The sequence below is a fragment of the Struthio camelus genome, chromosome 9 (assembly GCF_040807025.1).
Source record: "Struthio camelus isolate bStrCam1 chromosome 9, bStrCam1.hap1, whole genome shotgun sequence".
Lineage (NCBI taxonomy): Eukaryota > Metazoa > Chordata > Aves > Struthioniformes > Struthionidae > Struthio > Struthio camelus.
Genome location: NC_090950.1, coordinates 12,434,846 through 12,451,981, shown reverse-complemented (window position 1 = coordinate 12,451,981; position 17,136 = coordinate 12,434,846). Strand labels below are relative to the sequence as shown.

Below are 17,136 nucleotides of genomic sequence, written 5' to 3'. Positions count from 1 at the left end.
CAACTATTTCCCCCTTTCCAGAGGTACGGTAAGTAAGCCATCACACTGATTTGACTAAGTTCAGACAGTGAATCTTTCAAAAATTTAGGGATATAGCAGAGGCGTTCTATTTTATGGGCCATGCTGACCACTGCTACGTTGTCTGCTGGTTGACAATTTTTGCAAGTTTATTATATTTGAGTAAGCCAAACTATGTGGATTTTTTCATCAAACATCTGTGAAGCACTTCAGAGACACTGGGGCTGCGCACCAGTAAAGTAATGGACCTGAGACATACCAGTAGGGGGTGTGAGGGAAAAAAAAGTTGACTATTTCCTTAAAGCCTAATTTATAACACGTGTACGTGTGTAAAACCAGTGGTTATACATGGGCCTACACATTCCTAGGCTCTTCTGGGCATCGATGAGCAGAACATCAGATCTGCTCAGTGACACATGTACAGTGCTCTCTGCTGCTTGCATCAGACAAATAACACAGCCTACTGCTTAAGGGAACGTTCGCTCTTCAGATTACTCTTCAGTAATGCTAAGAGGAGTTTATTATTTAAGTACGGACTAATGCACATACTCCTTTGCTTCATTACAGTTACTTAGTGATTGAAAATCCGGTATCAAAAACAGCACACAATAAAATGGAACTTCACTAATAGCTAGATTTGGTATGCCTAACAGAGAGTAAATGCAATCCAGTAAATGTACCAGTATCTTGTTGCAACAGTAGAGAAAGGGATCACAGGTTACAACCAAAGAAAATAAAATGCTGAATCAAATACTAAAATAGACACTAAAGACACACACTAACACCCTCTTTGATATTATAAAAGCATAAGAGAAAGCTACAAATATAGAACTGAATACTACCTGTAACAAGTAAAATCAGAAAATATACAGAGAATAAAAACAGGAGAATTTAAGAAAAAGGTCTCATTAAAGAATTCATAGTTGAAGGTGCAATAAAGTATGATTTTATAATCCTCCTACACATTGGCATTATCCTGAAGTAAATCTTAAGAAGGCATAAATAACTGAAGATAGTGTGATCTCTTTGATAATTAAAGTGACACAACACCGAGTTCTGATATAGGGTGGTTTGGCTTAGGGAAAATAGGTCAGTAATATCTGGGAGCACATGGAGAGTTCATCCTCACCTGATGCAGGAAAGGTCTAAGGATTAGAAGGATTAAGATTAAGGAAGCCAGCTCATGAGGAAGACTACAATCATGCTATCTTAACAGCACATAAATGAGGACACCTGAACATCACGATCTGCATTACTACAGACCGCTTGCTTGATCAACTAATGGATCTTATTTATGTTCTTCAAATACTGCATTATGTACTCCTTATCTCTTCTGGTATTTCCAAGGCATGAGCATGTTCACAAAATGAAAGTAGAATATCTGTGAATATATGTAAAAAACTAAAAACAATTTTTTTTTACATGCAGTTAATATTTTAAAGGGATTGTTCCTCTAAACCCTTCCCTTAGGAAACAAAAAAACTATCACATTCGAAGGAGAACATCATAACTCAGAGAAGTCCTAAGTCTTGAAATGGATCCAGTTTAAAACATGAGCGGTATTTCCTCCTAAATACTGTATTCTGGACCTTTCTGGAGACAACCCATGCCAGGAAATTCTAACCCTGATCCAAACATTCATTACCTTTGGCAAGAAGACAAGGAACATGACTTCATCCTCTCAAACTATAAACAACTCACAACTTATATTTTGGACTTGTCTTTGCTAGCCAATTAAGCATTGAAAGGACATAATATACTCAGAGTGGACAAGGACCATTGTGTTCCTATGCGGGCAGTTGTCATCCTACAACATGATAGTACTGCTATTCACAGAGACCTTCCATAAACAAAAATGTGTGTTGTTAATATATTACGCTTTCATGATTATGACAACGCGGGGAAAACTAAACTTCATTTAGCTAGTGATCACCTTAGAAATAGTTATTCTCTGTAAAAATTTTACAGTATATCTGTACTTGGTTTAATGTATTTAGGTTGTTTTGGAAGGCAGTTTGTCTCACCCATTTCTCAGGTTTAGACAAAAGCCTGGAATTTTAAACCAGACGTTGTAATTAGCACAGCTCATCAAGGCCGTGTTCTCACACAACCTGTTTTGCTCCTGGAAGACCATTCTGAAAGATTACAAAACTCAATTGCATATCCTGAGTCACCTCCTTTTTCCTCCAGAACGGGACTTTAACACAGCCAACAGCATGAGTTTTCATGGGAGCAAGGTACTGCTGTTGCCTGGGGGCGGTTGGGCAATAGTTGCCTCTTAAGGAAACAGGTAGAAATGAACTATGTTTTTGGAGGCCTAAATAACAGTTTTATTACTATCTTCAAAATATGCATCAATGTAAAATCTTGGGGTGTGACATTTATAAGTCATTAGGCTCTTAAAATTAGATACTAACTATTATGCTAAAGTAATAAGAGCAATCAGTCTTGTAGCACGCTGATGCGTTAGAAACGTGTGTAAACGAAAGGGCTGTTTTACCATAAAGTATTCTTCAGATAAATTTGATCAACTATTTTTTCAAGGTTCTTTGTAAGTTAGTAATAGACAGCAATACTACTCCGGTGGTATTGTAATTAACAGTGATAATAAATAGTGAATAATAATAGTGAATATAATAGTAATATAATAGTGAGTAATAAATGAAGTTACTGAAAGTATATTGTGGAATATCTAATCACTGTTTGAAACCTGGATGCCTTTGGGATAGGAGCAGCTAGAAGAACTGTCATTAGGTGTCATTTGCATTGTTCCTGCCAAGCCAAGGAAAGTATGATAAAAAACGTTGAGAACTAATATTTATTAAGAAACTTACTTTGATGATAGTAATAAAGGGCATTCAGCTCATATCTCCTTATTCTTCTTGTGTAAGGGATACCAGTTTGTATAGCAATATTAAGTTTCCTGTGACCATTTCAAAGGACAAAACTCATTTAAAAAAAAAGATACACTGGTCTATCTTTATATCTGTCTTTATCTAACAGTTTGCAACATCAGTACATAAACCTCTTTAGACTTATTTATTACTTATTTATTAGACTTATTTATTACTTATTTATTACTTATTTATTACCCAGCTCTTTCTCAGTCCACAGCACTGAAGGTAACAATCAACAAGACAGTAATTACCCCATGAAAAGAACAGTCATTTTTATTCAAGAGAAAATCCAGCTTTCAGTCCGATTTTAGAAGTTGCTTAGTGCTATTCTGCAAGTACACAAAGAATCATGCAATATGGAACAGATTGCACCTCATCACCCTTATTGAGTAGTTTTTTATGCTACTAGTAAGTATCTTCCATCTGGAGAAATACTAAATCGTCAAGCTCCTAATCCTAAGATACCGCATCATCTCCCAACCTGCTGAAAAGCAACACTTTCACAGCACTGCTAGGCATCACAGTGAGCCTTGTGGGAACCTGTATTTCTCCTAATTTTCATTTACTAGAGTTAGGGATATAAGAAAAATTAGTTTTTATTTTTAAAAAAACCTAAGATTTCAGTGCTTGTACAAACAAAGTCTGAAAGATTTACAGGCTCAGAATCCAGAATGTAAAGAATGCAATCTTAGATTTACTACTAAAAACATAGATTTTTCCATGGTGCAAGTAATGATTTTTTTAAATTTTACACTAACAACGTGGCTTTCAAGAAACACTTTTTGTCTGCAGAACCCAGTCCTTGATTTAGGAAATACATATATGCTATAATAACGTGGGAATTGACTCGCTTAAGTCTAAAATAAGTAACCTTTGTGCCAGCTGTGGAGTAGCACTCGCACACATAACACAGCATGCTAGAGGAGGAACTGATGATTACAGCGTGTCCTTGACAATGCAGACAGTAAAACTGCAAACTGGCAATTTCAAGAGAAAGATGCTGTATTTCAACAATATCTCTTTCAAAGGAACGCAACAAAACCGGTGCCAGGGAAAGAAGAGGCCAACAAGCAGGTAATTCTCCTGCTTAACTAAATTTTTTGGGTCCCCTGAAAATTCTGCTTCATCTCCTGCCAGTTTTTTCCCTCCCCTGCGAGAAATGCAGTCCCCGTGAACAACTTACCCATCCCAGGCTGTTCCCAGAGCACAACCCAAAAGCTCTGACCGAGCTGCTGTAACCCCTGCTCTCCGTCCCCTTTGCCCTCCGCCTTATTTACTTTCATCGCTTGTTGTGGCACATGCAACACAAACCTCGAACAGTTGCACCAGACTAGGAACAAAGTTTAGAGGTATCAGAGACTCCAACTACAGGCAAAAGAGCTTTTCATACTTGAAAAACAACATGCATACTTGTGGTGCCCTGTAACTAAAAGCATAGTTATGGCCAGACCCGTGAGGATGACTGAGAGAGATGCATTTTACCAGCTTGTCAGCGCACGGCGTGCTGTTCACACCGGCAGCACTGCCTACAGCGCCAGGATTCTTCACCCGCTTTCAGTGACACCTCCTCCCGGCTTGCTTTTGTTTTTCCATCGTCAGCTAAGACTTCAAAATGTAACAGTAAGAACTAGCTGTGACAACCTGAACGGCCAAACAAGTGTGTATCCACAGGAAGCTGGATATATTTGGTAAACAGTTGGAAGCTGGTGCATCTGTATTCCATTTCACGGGCGCTAATTGAGATAATAGCCCCTCTTCCTACCAGGCTTAATGATCATGTCCACACGACTGTGTTCGCTGCCCCTTAGCTCTGTTAACTGAATTCTCCCCTACTTGGGTGGCAGATTGCTTCTGCTGAAATTAGACGGGAAGAAGAGTTCCCAGCCCACCGCAGCTCTTCAGTTCTTGTTGGCTCCGGCCAGCTCTTGCTGTTGGGTTTTATTCAGCCGTTCACCGGGTGATGAAAGGCTGGGATAAGGGGCCTCCGAGGTTAGTCAAAGTGACAGTTCCCGGGCTCTCTGCAGCTTGCTGATGGTCCTGGCAGGAGACCACTTCTCCTTGCTATCAGCGCTGCTCCCCAAAGCTAGTTATTTTAAGTCACATCTAAACAAGGAATTATCGGCTTAAGATCAGCCTTTCTCTCCTGCAGCAGGTTCAATTATATGCAATACACATTAACTAAAAAGCAAAATTACATCCCTCTCACTTGAGCCAAAATCCTGTTGGCTCCAATAGGGGTTGGCTCCTGCTTAATTAAAGCGTTACTAGCACAGCTGTAGGTGTGTGAGTAAATACCTGGGGCAGCGGCGTACGCAGCGTGCCTGTTTGCACAGCTGAACACCAGACACTGAGGCAGAGCAGCCCTCACTTCAGACGCCACCCTGACCGGTAACGACTGACATCCTTGCCCAGAGGACAATATGTGACTCAGCACCATTTTTTGTGCCCTCTGCCTGACAGCACCTTGCTTGCTGGCTGTGTTTATTGGCCTTCTCTCCAGCTCATCCTCTAAGCGAAACACAAACAAACAGGCCAACAAGAAAACCTCTGTCACGGGACTCTCCACACTCCACAGTGTGCCCCGTGCACGGTGATTTCCCTCCTTGCTGTCAACACCCTGCATTTTCAAGCCATATTTGCTGCCTTCGCTGCCCTGGTCATCACGTAGATAATGGCAGCATATCTACACCGGCGGTTTTGCATCAGGTACGTTGATATAATCACAGCAGAGGCTAAAAAACCCATTGCAGTCAAGAGCTGAGAACCATGAAGAGGCTTGCAAATGAGGAAAAGGGAACAAAATGCTCTTAACACATCTGCTTTTTTTTTCTCCGTTAAGCTGTTTTATATTTTTATCCATCCCTAGGTTATCTATAGAATGTTATTACCCATTAAATGAAAAGACTTACATACTGAAATAAAAATACGTAAATATTGCATTTGCTAACAACCAGATCCCAACATCTATCTTCTTCCTCAGGCCCAGCTCAAGTAAAACCCTTAATTAAAGCAGTGGCTGAGTACTAAAAGACGACCACCAACAGACATTTCTCTGGTAGATACCACCAGCTGGTGAAGGTCGTTTCCACACGGCCAAGCCAGGCCCTCTTTTCCTCACCGCTGAATTAAAGCAGCATGGGTCAGTCCCATTCGCCGCAGAAGTCAGCGTATTTCTATTAATACCATCTGGATGAAAACTTCACTCCATACCCAAATACCTGAAGAGCTTAGGCAGGTCCAGGTGTGACCAGGTGTGACCCTCATGTCTGATTTTCATCCGCCGTTGAGCTCCCCGGCTCCTGGCAGTCCCTGCGGACCCACATCTAAGGCCGTGGGACGTTTCGTCCCGTGCGCGGGGCTCGCCCAGGCGCTCCTTCCCACCTCCTCTGCCCTTATCGCGGGTGGACCCCGGCAGCTCTTCCAGTTCGCTGCCTGCGTGGCCGTGCTCTCGGCCAGATTTCTGAAATGATTCAGTTCAAAAAAACAAACACAATGCACCTTCCCCCTCGGGGAAGAGGCAGGAACAAGTTAGGAGGGAGAATACCAGGAACCTGTAGTCACGGCCCGAGACTGTCATTACATTAGATTATGTACAATTAAGACTGTCTGCAATTTGGCATCTTTGAATTAATTTGTTCAATCCTCATTCACTTGCTTTTGTCAGAGGGGAATGATTCGAAAGCAGCTTAAGTCACTGTATTGGCTCAACACATTCGACTGCATATGAGCTTCAGCCATAAGGTCAGGCTCCAGACTCGCACTCAGATTCTAAGTTTAAAGGGAAAACGCCAGTCCAGACTCGGTTCTTTTGGGCTATGTCTTTAGTTACTAAGATTTATTTGAAATTGATCATTAATCAGGAATCTTTTGAAGAATCTAAGCAGAACAGAAATCCACGGGGTGTGGGGGGGCATATTTGCATTTCAAAAGACCTCACTTAATTTTATCAATATTACCGTACTTAGTAAAATACCTTTGAGAACCCAGGTATGCCTTGGGAAGGCATGGAGAAGCTGGACCAAAGCCACAAATAATTATAAGAATGCTGATGGAATTAATTTAAATTTAAAACATAAAACCCTCCCCTTTAGTATTACTAAATTTGAACTGGGATAGAATAGAATAACGGTGACCCTCAGATCGCTTTAAACAACAGTGAGCGAGTCTTTAACAGCCTTACAAGAGAACTAAGAAAGCCTATTAAAATCCGTCATTCAAAATCTCTAAGAGCTGAACAGAAATTGGATGGAGAAAGTTCTATCAATCATTTTAATATATACATACATACACACATGGCCATATACAAATATATATATATGGATGCATAAGTGGAACTGCCTATTTACTTACAAATTTGACTGTCAGATTACATATCCCTTCAGTGCTAGCTCCTTTGCTCGGAGCCCCTCACCAAAACTTAGCAGATGTTGAACAGTCCTTGTCAAACATTAACAGAACCTGGACATTATGTTCTAATTCTTTTTATTTTAAATGTTTATACATTATTAAAATAAGCCATCTATATAACCACGCTATAAACAGATGTTTTACCTGGGCTCAGACTGCTGTTTTAATGAAAAACAATTATTCAATATCTGATGAATTAAAATGATGTATTTGTAGGGAATACACAACTGAAAGCTATTTTTCTGTCAAAGATTTAATTGAAAGTTACTCAAATTAACAATGCCAAGAAAACAATAGCAGTATTGGCATGACATCAAAAGTCAGTCTTGATACGTTAAAAAGGTGCCTTTCATGATCAGAGAAGAGATTAAATTTTATGGAAGGTTGGCTGGGTGTTTGGTTTTTTGTTTTTTTCTTTTTTCAACAAGTCCTGGAAACTGGGTTGTAACTCTGGAGGGAAGCCAAGAGTGCAGTTTTCACTTGCAATCAAGACTACAGCCTAGAACAGAAGAGGAAACAAATCCCCTCTGCAGTGAGAGCTGGAGGGAGAACAAGCGTGCTCTGTCTGGCAGCAGGTGGTAACGGGGGAGCCCAGTAACAACCAGTGGGGATGGTTATATGTTACACTCCAATTCATTTTCTTTTTTTTTTTTTTTAATGCAAGCGATCTGAAACACAGCTGTCCATCTGCACTCCCCGATGACAGCTGGTTTGCCTTCTCACAGATTAAGTCAAAGCCACCCAGCCTCTGTAACCCATTCAGACCACCACCCACTGGTGTCCACGTCTGGCTCAGCGCCATTTCCGCTCCACTCAGTCTCTGAGCGGCAGGTGACTCCACAGTGATGAGGCACTCAGACCTCACCATGACAAGTGTCATATGCACGCCTTCATGGATAGGTCACACTGGGGTGACAAATGAGGCTGAAACAGCATACCCAAAGGCCTCACCTTTGAGGAGCATCTTCATCTCAGCACAGAGCTACAATTATACCCCTTTACAAATACCAGTTTGTATTAAGCAGAGAAGTTGCGTTTATATCAGAAGGAGTCATGAGGGCCCTGTGATACATACCTTCACTGAAAGTAGAATCAGATTTTTTTGAGGCAACTGTGCAAAAAGTGCAATGGGATATGAATAGCAACTTTAAATGGAACGAGCAAACTCCATGCTGTACTCCATCTTCTCCAGCTCTTACTGTCTTGCACCATGAAATCCTACACAGCAAAGATAGTAACAAAGCCAAGCAATATTAGAATAATATCCTTATAATACTGAAAAGGATACATGACATTATCACATTAGCAAAAATCATACTAATACATATGAATATTAAGCGTTTCAACGTCCTTACCTAGCTGCCACTGTAAAGGACTGTAGACAAATATCGTAATAAACGTTTTTTAAACAGGATTTCCAGCTACTCAAATCAGTAACCTTTCTCCCAAAGGTAATGGATACCTACCATTGCTATTTGCTTTATACTACCACTTACCAAAGGAAACTTCCATCGGGCAGCAGTTCAGAGTGCCACATTGTCATCGTACCAAACCAGGTGAAGAGAGACTTTTAGAAACAAGACATGTTTTTTAGGATTCCAGTTAGTAAAACACCTAAACTTCAAAGTCATTTTATTTTGTTATGTTCATACCTTTGGTTTTGTTCTTTCAAGTATGGGATCACTTGCTCATGCACTTTGCTTTTTATTAATGGTTTAACTATAAACAGCTTGCCTGTTTCATTTTCCCATTTCATATGATAAAAATATCAATTAAAGAGTTAAGTCAGGTTTCAAAGAAAAACTTGCTGTCTAAAGGAGGAGTCTAGGAACTATGTCCTATATGGAGGTAGATTTCAATGCTTAAAAAGAAGATTTAAGTTGGTGACAAAATCACTTCCTAGTTTTACCTCCATTGCGTCGTTCGGAAAGCTGCCCCGCTTTAGGTAAGATTCACAGCTTTTCACACCCCGAGTGGGTTTCTTCAAAGGAGTGTGCGCTTGTACAGATGTTCTCGGTAGAGCTAGTAAACTTGCAGTACGTGTCAGGTTTTCAGTATTGGCCTTTGACAAGGAAGTTTAGCGTTCTACAGGATCAGGCCACTAAAGGATCTTATTCTCCTCTACTTTTCACATCGGTTTACCTTCTACCAGTCTTTGCAGAGATTTCCTGGTGCTGCAGGGGCACTAGGGAAACTAGTCTGTGACACAGCTGTACCAGCCAGCACGTACCAACAGGCTTAGGTACCCAGCTACACTTTTAGCAATTTGCAGCAGTGGAAGACTAGGAAGCAATAATAATGCCGTGGCCAAAGAGGTAAACCGAGGCACGGAGTATGAGGGCCCAGTCGGAATCCCAAGGCAATCAATTAATTAACTCTGATTTTCTTACTATAAAATGATCAGCCCTTAAATTCATTTGTGAATCCCAGTTTCCTGTATGACAACCCACTGTTCTGACTTCCAGACTGCAAGATCAGACACTCTTTCACCTTGGTAAAAGGACGGAGAAGTCAGTAGAAGATCTATTTTTCCCATTTGTATTTGTTTTTAAACACATGAGGGAAGTTGTTATACCTTCCGAACTTACAAATGAAATTTTCTTGAGCTGATTATCAATTCTCGAAAGTAACTTCTCCCAGGGTTATTACAAGTTTTTAAGATGGTGCATTAGAACAACCTGAAAATCTGCATTTTCACCAGGTTTGTGGCGTAACGTTAAAATCCACCATACCTAAGTTTTCTGTTTCCTTCAGCAGTATATATTTTCTCAACAATTTCTAAAACGTCTGGAGTCATGTGGGACTATCTGGACGATGAGAAAACTCCAAGGGCTTTGCTCCGAAATGTGTAGTCTCTTAAGACAACACTTCCTGAGAGGCAAGAAGGTCTTGAGAACACATTGCTGCGAGGTTTGCAGAAGGACCCCGAGTCCAAAAGCCAAACAAACAAAAAGCCCACGTTGTCTAAGAGGCAAACTGGAACAGCCCTTATTCCTCAACCCTTACAAACTCCAGATGACCTGCTAGTGACTAACTTCTGCCTTATGTAAAAGTGAAAAAAGTTTCATACACAAACCTCAGGATTACATGCTATATATACAGAGGGAATAAAATCGTCTCCAGTTTGCCTGCTGACTTCAAGCCCTTTCCCTTGGTGTTGCGTGTTTTAAAAGAAAGAGAAAATGCTTCAGCCAAACGCCTTTCGGCAACTGAAACAGCCTTCCCTGCTGTTCCTTTGAGTCAAAGCAGATCTGAATTAGCTGAATTAGGTGTATTTAAGAGTTGCCATACACCAGTGGAAAGACACAGTGCTTTGGACTTATTTCTGCAACGCTTCTAAGGGTAGGTCCTTCGAAGAACCTAGGTGCTCAGTCACCGAGTTCAATGCAGAACTTGAGGACAGCGGGTGAGGGAAATTTTTGACACCTCTACCTTTTCTTTTTTTTTTTTCCTCCAGATTACAGATGCACATTTGAATTCAATCTCTCCCAATCATAAGGGTAAGAATTAGTTAAAGTTATAATCTGTGATGAGTAAACACTATAAACTGATTAACTGAATTCCTAGGTACCACTCTGCTGCTCATTTAAGAATGACACTTAACGTAGGATTGGAAATGGAGTTACTTCTTCCATAGCTGTTGTTTGGATTCAGTGAGAGCTGTGAGTGCCAGCGCCCAGTATCCCACGCTGCCTTTTCAGCATGCCTGTAAACATTCAGCCCACATTAGCTCCTCAAAAGTGACAAGAGATATTTGATTTTGGCTGTACGCACTTTCTCTCCCTCTCTCCTCACTGTTGTTTATGGATAAAATTTCGACTTGGTTTTCTTCTCCACAACTCCCCACTGTGCTGTCCCCATGTTATACATCCTCTGCTTCATCATATACAGGACATGCTGCAATTCAAGTGCCAAAATTTGCTAAAGCGCTTATGCAAGTTAATTACTGTGCCTGTTTAATCCCACATAATGCAGATTAGTGCGTCAAATACCGTTCCAAGAGCAACTGATGTAACAGGCAGTCCTGCTGTCATTCGGGCCCTTCAGTCGGGGAAACCTCTGCCTTGAAGAACAGCAGAGCTGCTTACCTGGAAGTTAGGAAACGCCTAACAACACTGGGAGGAGAAACCAGGCACACTGTTCCCCGTCAGGATGCAGCAAACGGATACAAAAGCTAGATACAACAAACAGACAGGTTTAAAGAAGGCACTGGACCCCTCATTTCAAAATAAAAAGGATACCTGATTATTAACTTTAATTCCATGCCCGCTTTTGAATGCTTGGATGAAAAACTTCTGAATAAAGTTACACAGAGCAAGTCCTATGGAAGATGTCCATTACTTCCAGACGTGAACCAGAATGACAGTCAAACCACTAGCCACTATTTCCATACCAAACTAAACAACATAATACACACATTTATATCAAAGTGAATACTAGCAGGCCAGTGAAAGCAGTCTAATTCCAGTGATAAATCATCCTTTACAGGGAAGGGGACAGGGGAAAGGTAGAGGTCTTATTTGGAACTTCAGTTTCTCACACTTTGGGTCAAACCTAACTGGATTAATTTGCAGTAATCACTCAGGTAAAATGTCCTTTGACACTAAAATCTGCTTACATCATGCCTGCTTGTTCCTCAAAAGAGTGCAAATACAATGGGAGCAGATGCATAATTTCAGAAATTAATGAGATACAATCTTTCAGGATTTCCACTAATGCTTTTCCTCTTCTGGAAGGGCAAATAGTACAAGTTGTCTTGATTTGTATCTGGTAACCAGAACTACAGCATTTCATATGACAACACTGTTAACTGAGCTACGGCAATCATGCCCATTTCCTCATCCCATGTGTTATGTGACAGCTAAACAAATATTTCCCACCTCAGTCAACTTTTTTATGATCAAGTCATAAACTTGTGCATCTCCAGTTCACAGCTAATGAAACTTTGATTGAGGATGTTAATTATGACAGACTACAATGATATACATATGGCTCTCTGACACTGAGTGTGAATCAAGGCACAGGATAGTAAACTTCCACATTTTTAAAGCATTCCTTATTTCATGCGACTCAGCTATAGATGCTAAGTAAAACTGAGTCATTGCTGCTAATACAAAAAAGGATGAGCGCACATAAATCACACCAATGTTTTAGTTGCTTACATTAGAGACCTAAATCTTTTGTACTCTAAACAACTGATGAAATTTTGCAAGCACAGGAGATGGGAGTTTAAAAGGTGAACAGGTATCTGGAAATGTTTCATCTCATGCTCGGCTGTTAACCTCGATGCCCCACAGAGATGCTCCTGGCCTCGGCAGCCAGGGACGCTCCTGCCCACAACTGCCTGCTCCTTGCACCTCTGCCGGGTCCTGCCACCCTCAGTTTTGAGGAAGGCTTGAGGGAAGATGCCAGGTTGAGACGCAGACGTGCGCCTTGCCCTGCTGGTCTGCCACAGGACGATGACGCCCAGCAGAGATGGGCTAGCAGCAGAGCAGTGATGGCTCAGCCACCATGGTGAGAGCTGCGGAGGTCGTGTGCCCACAACCCCCCTTCTCTTTGCTGTTTCCCCAAGGGCAGTGCATGCTCAAACACAGCAGGAGATTACCTCTGACCTCACTGGAAGTGGGACAAATGCCAAGGAAGAAAAGCACACATATTGGTCAATCGGTAGCCAAGAAGTGGGAAGGAGGCTCAGAAGGCCTAAAATCAAGAATGAACAGGACGAAAAATAAATCCTACCGAAACAAACAAGTTTCCAACTCATAGTACTCGAGAATATGAAATATTTTTCATAGGTTTTTTTTTCTGAAGATCAAAAAGCACTGATACATTTCAAATAGCTTACTGAGTAGCAATAGTAGGGCCACCTCTTTTCTTTGCCCACCCTCCTGCTCCCAGCCTTAAGATATTCCCTCAGAAAGAAAGAAGTCAAGCTACAAAGTCACATATGCAGAAGAAATTCTCAGGCAAAACACTGAAGCAGAAGGAAGTAAGATAGAAGAAGATGAGATAGGAGTGCAGATGAACGCACTAAGGCAGCAGCAGCCTCCGCAGCAGAGAAGTCAGACGTGGACTGTCAAGAGCTCTCAGGAGATGAGTCTATTTATTAAACTCTGTAAAGCTGCAGCAAGAATCGGTCCCATGGTTCCCCTAGGCAAGAGCAGCAAGACAAACTCTCCTCTGCTCCTGCCTTACGTCCGATCTACCTTGGCATCCCGCTCTCGAAGCAATGAAACCGAGGAGTCATCCTGTAGCCAGGCACTACAAACCAGACGCGTGCCGAGTGGTGAGGAACACGACTGAGCTGTGACCTCGTCCGGTCTTAGAAGTGTGAGCGTGTGCATGCCTAAATCTTGACACCCAGGGACAGATATCCCAGAACATCCTCTCCCTTGGTACTGAGGACTGGGTTGATACTGGCTATTCTCAGCAACCCAAAATCCTTATTTGTGACTCTAATGACAAGCGTAACAAAAAATTCACAGCAGCATTTTGAAAATTTGTCCATTGAAGATGGAACCTAAACAAACCTGGGCTCTTAAGAAAAGCCTGAATTTTAGGTCTTAATTTTCACAGATTCTGAGGAGTCACTGTCTTGTGGCTTCATATGGCGCTTTTAGTAGTAAGCGCTTCTGAAAACCTGCCTTGCACACACCTCTCAAATACACAGTGACAAAAAGATAGCTAAAAAGTTGACATTTTATTCTAAAGTCTGGGACCTTAATCCTTCACGGCTGCTTTGATGTTGCATCTCTGCCAAAGCACCTACCTCAGAGAGTGCTTGAGCATGTGAAAAGTGATATACATCTGCAATTATCTGCCTGGAAGAAGTAGAAACGTTTATACAACTATAATATGTATTGCTTTCCTGTATACTGGAAGCTGTAATAAATAAATATAGGCTTAAAAACGTTAAGCTTTCTTATGCGATACCCAGCAAAGAGAACAACCAACCCAGATTTACACGTTATTTGCTCTTTGTGATGGATTAGGCAAGTAATTTTACTCCTCTTTTTTCCCCATCTGTAAAATGCAGCTGACATTATTTGCACTTTGTTATAAAGCCTTTAGAAACGTATAGATAAAGAGAGCAGAGTATATAGTAAACATCCTCCACGCCTGAACCCAGAGGGGCACACAGGGCAACCAGGGCGGTGTTCTGAACGCAGCTTGCACGTTGGCAACCTCCGCGCAGCAATTCAGTACTTCCTTCAGCCTCAGTCACTGTAATTACATTTTATACATAAAAATAAATACATATATATATTTATATATATAAGCACTTTTTTTTTTTCCTCTAAAACAACCCTGCAAAATCTGCTGACTTGCAGGGAGAAGGGCGTCCCCGCTCGCTCCGGGAGGCCGCGCCGAGACCGCCCCCGCGGAGCCCGGCGCAGCCCCCGCGGAGCCCGGCGCGGCGGCGCCACCTGGCGGCGCAGCGCGGCGGCAGCCGGCTCCCACGGGCAGCGGGCGGGTAGCGGCAGAGCTGTTAACAGGGGAAAACACTGCGGGAGAAGGCACCGGGACGAGGAGCACCGCTTCCGAAGGCGGCGGACGGGGCTGCCGTTTCTCCCCGCTGCCTCTGCCGCCCAAGCCCGCCCGTGCCACCGGACAGGCGCCGCGGTGGCAGCAGCTCTGCCTGCAGCGTGGCCCTCGGCCCGTGTGCTGCGGCAGGCGTTGGCACCCTTCCGCATTTTGCTCCGCTAGATTTCTTGAAACTGATTTTAAAAAGGCAGCACGATCTTATTTACAAAAGATACTGCTTTTAAGCCTTACTTTAAGCAGAATATGTGCATATTTATCCGGCAAGGTGCTAGAGTAAGGTTTTTCCCTACGTCAGTCATCACCTAGAGCAGTTTCCTGCAAACAGGCAGCCCGTCATCCAGCTTCTCCGATCCAGCCATCGGCACCACCACCGCCACTTCAGGGTCAACCCCGCTGGGCACGCTGAGTAACAATCACTGCAAACACGTTTTTCCCGAGCTGAGCTAAGGTCACCTATAGGTAGCTACAGCTCTGGTAAACAGCGCTCTGCCTGGACTCCGGGACCCCTAAGAACAAACGCACATCGGTCAGCCCACCCTTCCTCGCAAATTGTTTCGCTCATCTTCTGCAAGAACTGACGTGATTTAGGGTTCTTGGGCCTTCTTGTTTTAACTAGACTCTTCGTTTAAACAGGCCTCTACCAGGCAGGGGTTCGCCAGGGAGACTGGGTAGGACATTTTCTCTGTATGAGTCTCCCCTGAAAGCTCCCCTCCCCCCTCCCAATTTTTTAAGTCATGAAAGATGCTTGCTTTAATGCCAAAAATTACATTTTACTTTCTATCTATGCAAGACAAATTTAGAGGAATATCATAAATTTTAGCAACATGTAATAAATTGGGGTTCTGTTTTAGTGTAAACTTCCACTTCAATGTTTTTTAAAGCACGTGTCCAAATTATTATGTCTAAGAATTATTAGCAAGCAGTTTCCTGAGGAAACAATTCCTTTAAAAAAAAATACACACAAAAAATAACAAAAAAGAGAAGCCTCTGCTCTGCAACTTTGATATAGAGGATTCCCATTCTCCTTTCAACAACCCTATTCTGTATATTTGATATTGGTTGAACTGCGGAAAGAAAATAATAGACCATTCTTGATTCATATTAGCTAAAAAAGCTTACAAGCAGCTTGCTGGAGGGCTCTTTGTTCCTTGGTTTGCCACAGTGGTTTATTAAATTTCAACCTAACCATTCAAAAAGCAAGAGGACTCCATTCACATGAGTAAGAGATTTAGCTGAAAATAAACTGCATGAACAGAAGGTGTTATTACTTGGCTGACAATTTTTGCCTGTTAGCACTGTCCAAGACTGAAAAGACCCAAGGTTGGTTGCCAGACTGAAATTGAGCATACGAGGACAACAAGCATTACTTCAACAGAGTACCTCTTTCTTTTTTTGCACTGCAAAAGGCTGCTTCAGAAACATTTTCTATTTGTGAAACATTGTTACGGTATGGAAGGCTGCAAAAAAGAATCTGGTTCCTCACCTTCTTCAGTTACTTTTTTGCTAGATGTATTTTCCCAGCATATGAATGCGTTAAGTAAATTTCCTCCTTCTCTCTCCTCCTCTTCCTTCTCTACAGCTGTATTCTGTTTGAGAAGACAAGGGACTTCTGGGATCTCCAGTCCAGGCAGTGCTCCAGCACTTTACCTGACAAAATTGATACCAACCTGAAGAAACACCAGCTGAAAAACCATCTACATCCTTCAGGACACCAGATTCCCTTCAGAGTCGACTCCTTTAGCATGGAGATAACATTGCTTACCTATTGCAGACAGCTGTGATCAGGGTTAGAGTTTCTGCAGCACTTCAGAAAGCATAAAGGTGCAATTGTTCTCCATTCCATATTTTTCTCTGTTTCTAGCTTTACAGATAAAATTTGCTTTTTAGTATTTCAACAAAAAACAAGATGTGATGCTCATCCATTGATAAACCACAATACACCTCCCCTTTACACACAGGTATGGTGAGACTCCTTCGAAGCAACCCAAAGCCACTTTACTTTTTAGCATTTTTTTCTGTTATAGTATACTGGAACGCAAGGTGGGATTCCCTCATAAAAAGAGTATTAAAACAGTAACAAAACTCCGTTAGCTTTTCCCAGGCTTTAGAATTCATAACTGTCAGTGCAGCTGTCAGCATAAGCCTTGCCATACCAAAAAAATAAGAGACTACAATCAGTTTTAAAGTGTCTTCAGACGATCCCTGAGGAGACCGCAGAGAGCAGCCCATCCACCTTCACTGACCCCTGATTTCAGCGTGCTTATGACCA

The 17,136-nt window shown here is 42.0% G+C and overlaps 1 protein-coding gene and 1 long non-coding RNA gene across 3 annotated transcripts in view; both read right to left on the bottom strand.

Moving 5' to 3' along the window:
• The window catches only part of ACSL3 (acyl-CoA synthetase long chain family member 3), a 68,680-nt gene extending 64,509 nt beyond the window's left edge, over window positions 1-4,171 (bottom strand). Inside the window, exon 1 of the mRNA XM_068955114.1 lies at window positions 4,099-4,171. The gene's annotated coding sequence lies outside the window, so the exon portion shown is untranslated. The remainder of the gene's footprint in view (window positions 1-4,098) is intronic.
• Window positions 4,172-7,172: 3,001 nt separating this feature from the next.
• Window positions 7,173-17,107, bottom strand: LOC138068226 (uncharacterized). 2 transcript variants are annotated; one of them, XR_011142940.1, is made up of 10 exons: window positions 17,021-17,107; window positions 16,630-16,728; window positions 16,351-16,453; window positions 15,170-15,373; window positions 14,442-14,546; window positions 12,928-13,022; window positions 11,411-11,496; window positions 8,819-8,889; window positions 8,398-8,540; window positions 7,173-7,821 (listed from the first exon to the last, which is right to left on the bottom strand). It is a non-coding gene; the product is annotated as an uncharacterized lncRNA (long non-coding RNA). The 2 variants fall into 2 exon arrangements; XR_011142941.1 differs by lacking the exons at window positions 12,928-13,022; window positions 14,442-14,546; window positions 16,351-16,453; window positions 16,630-16,728; window positions 17,021-17,107 and having other exon boundaries at window positions 7,174-7,821.
• Window positions 17,108-17,136: the final 29 nt, after the last annotated feature.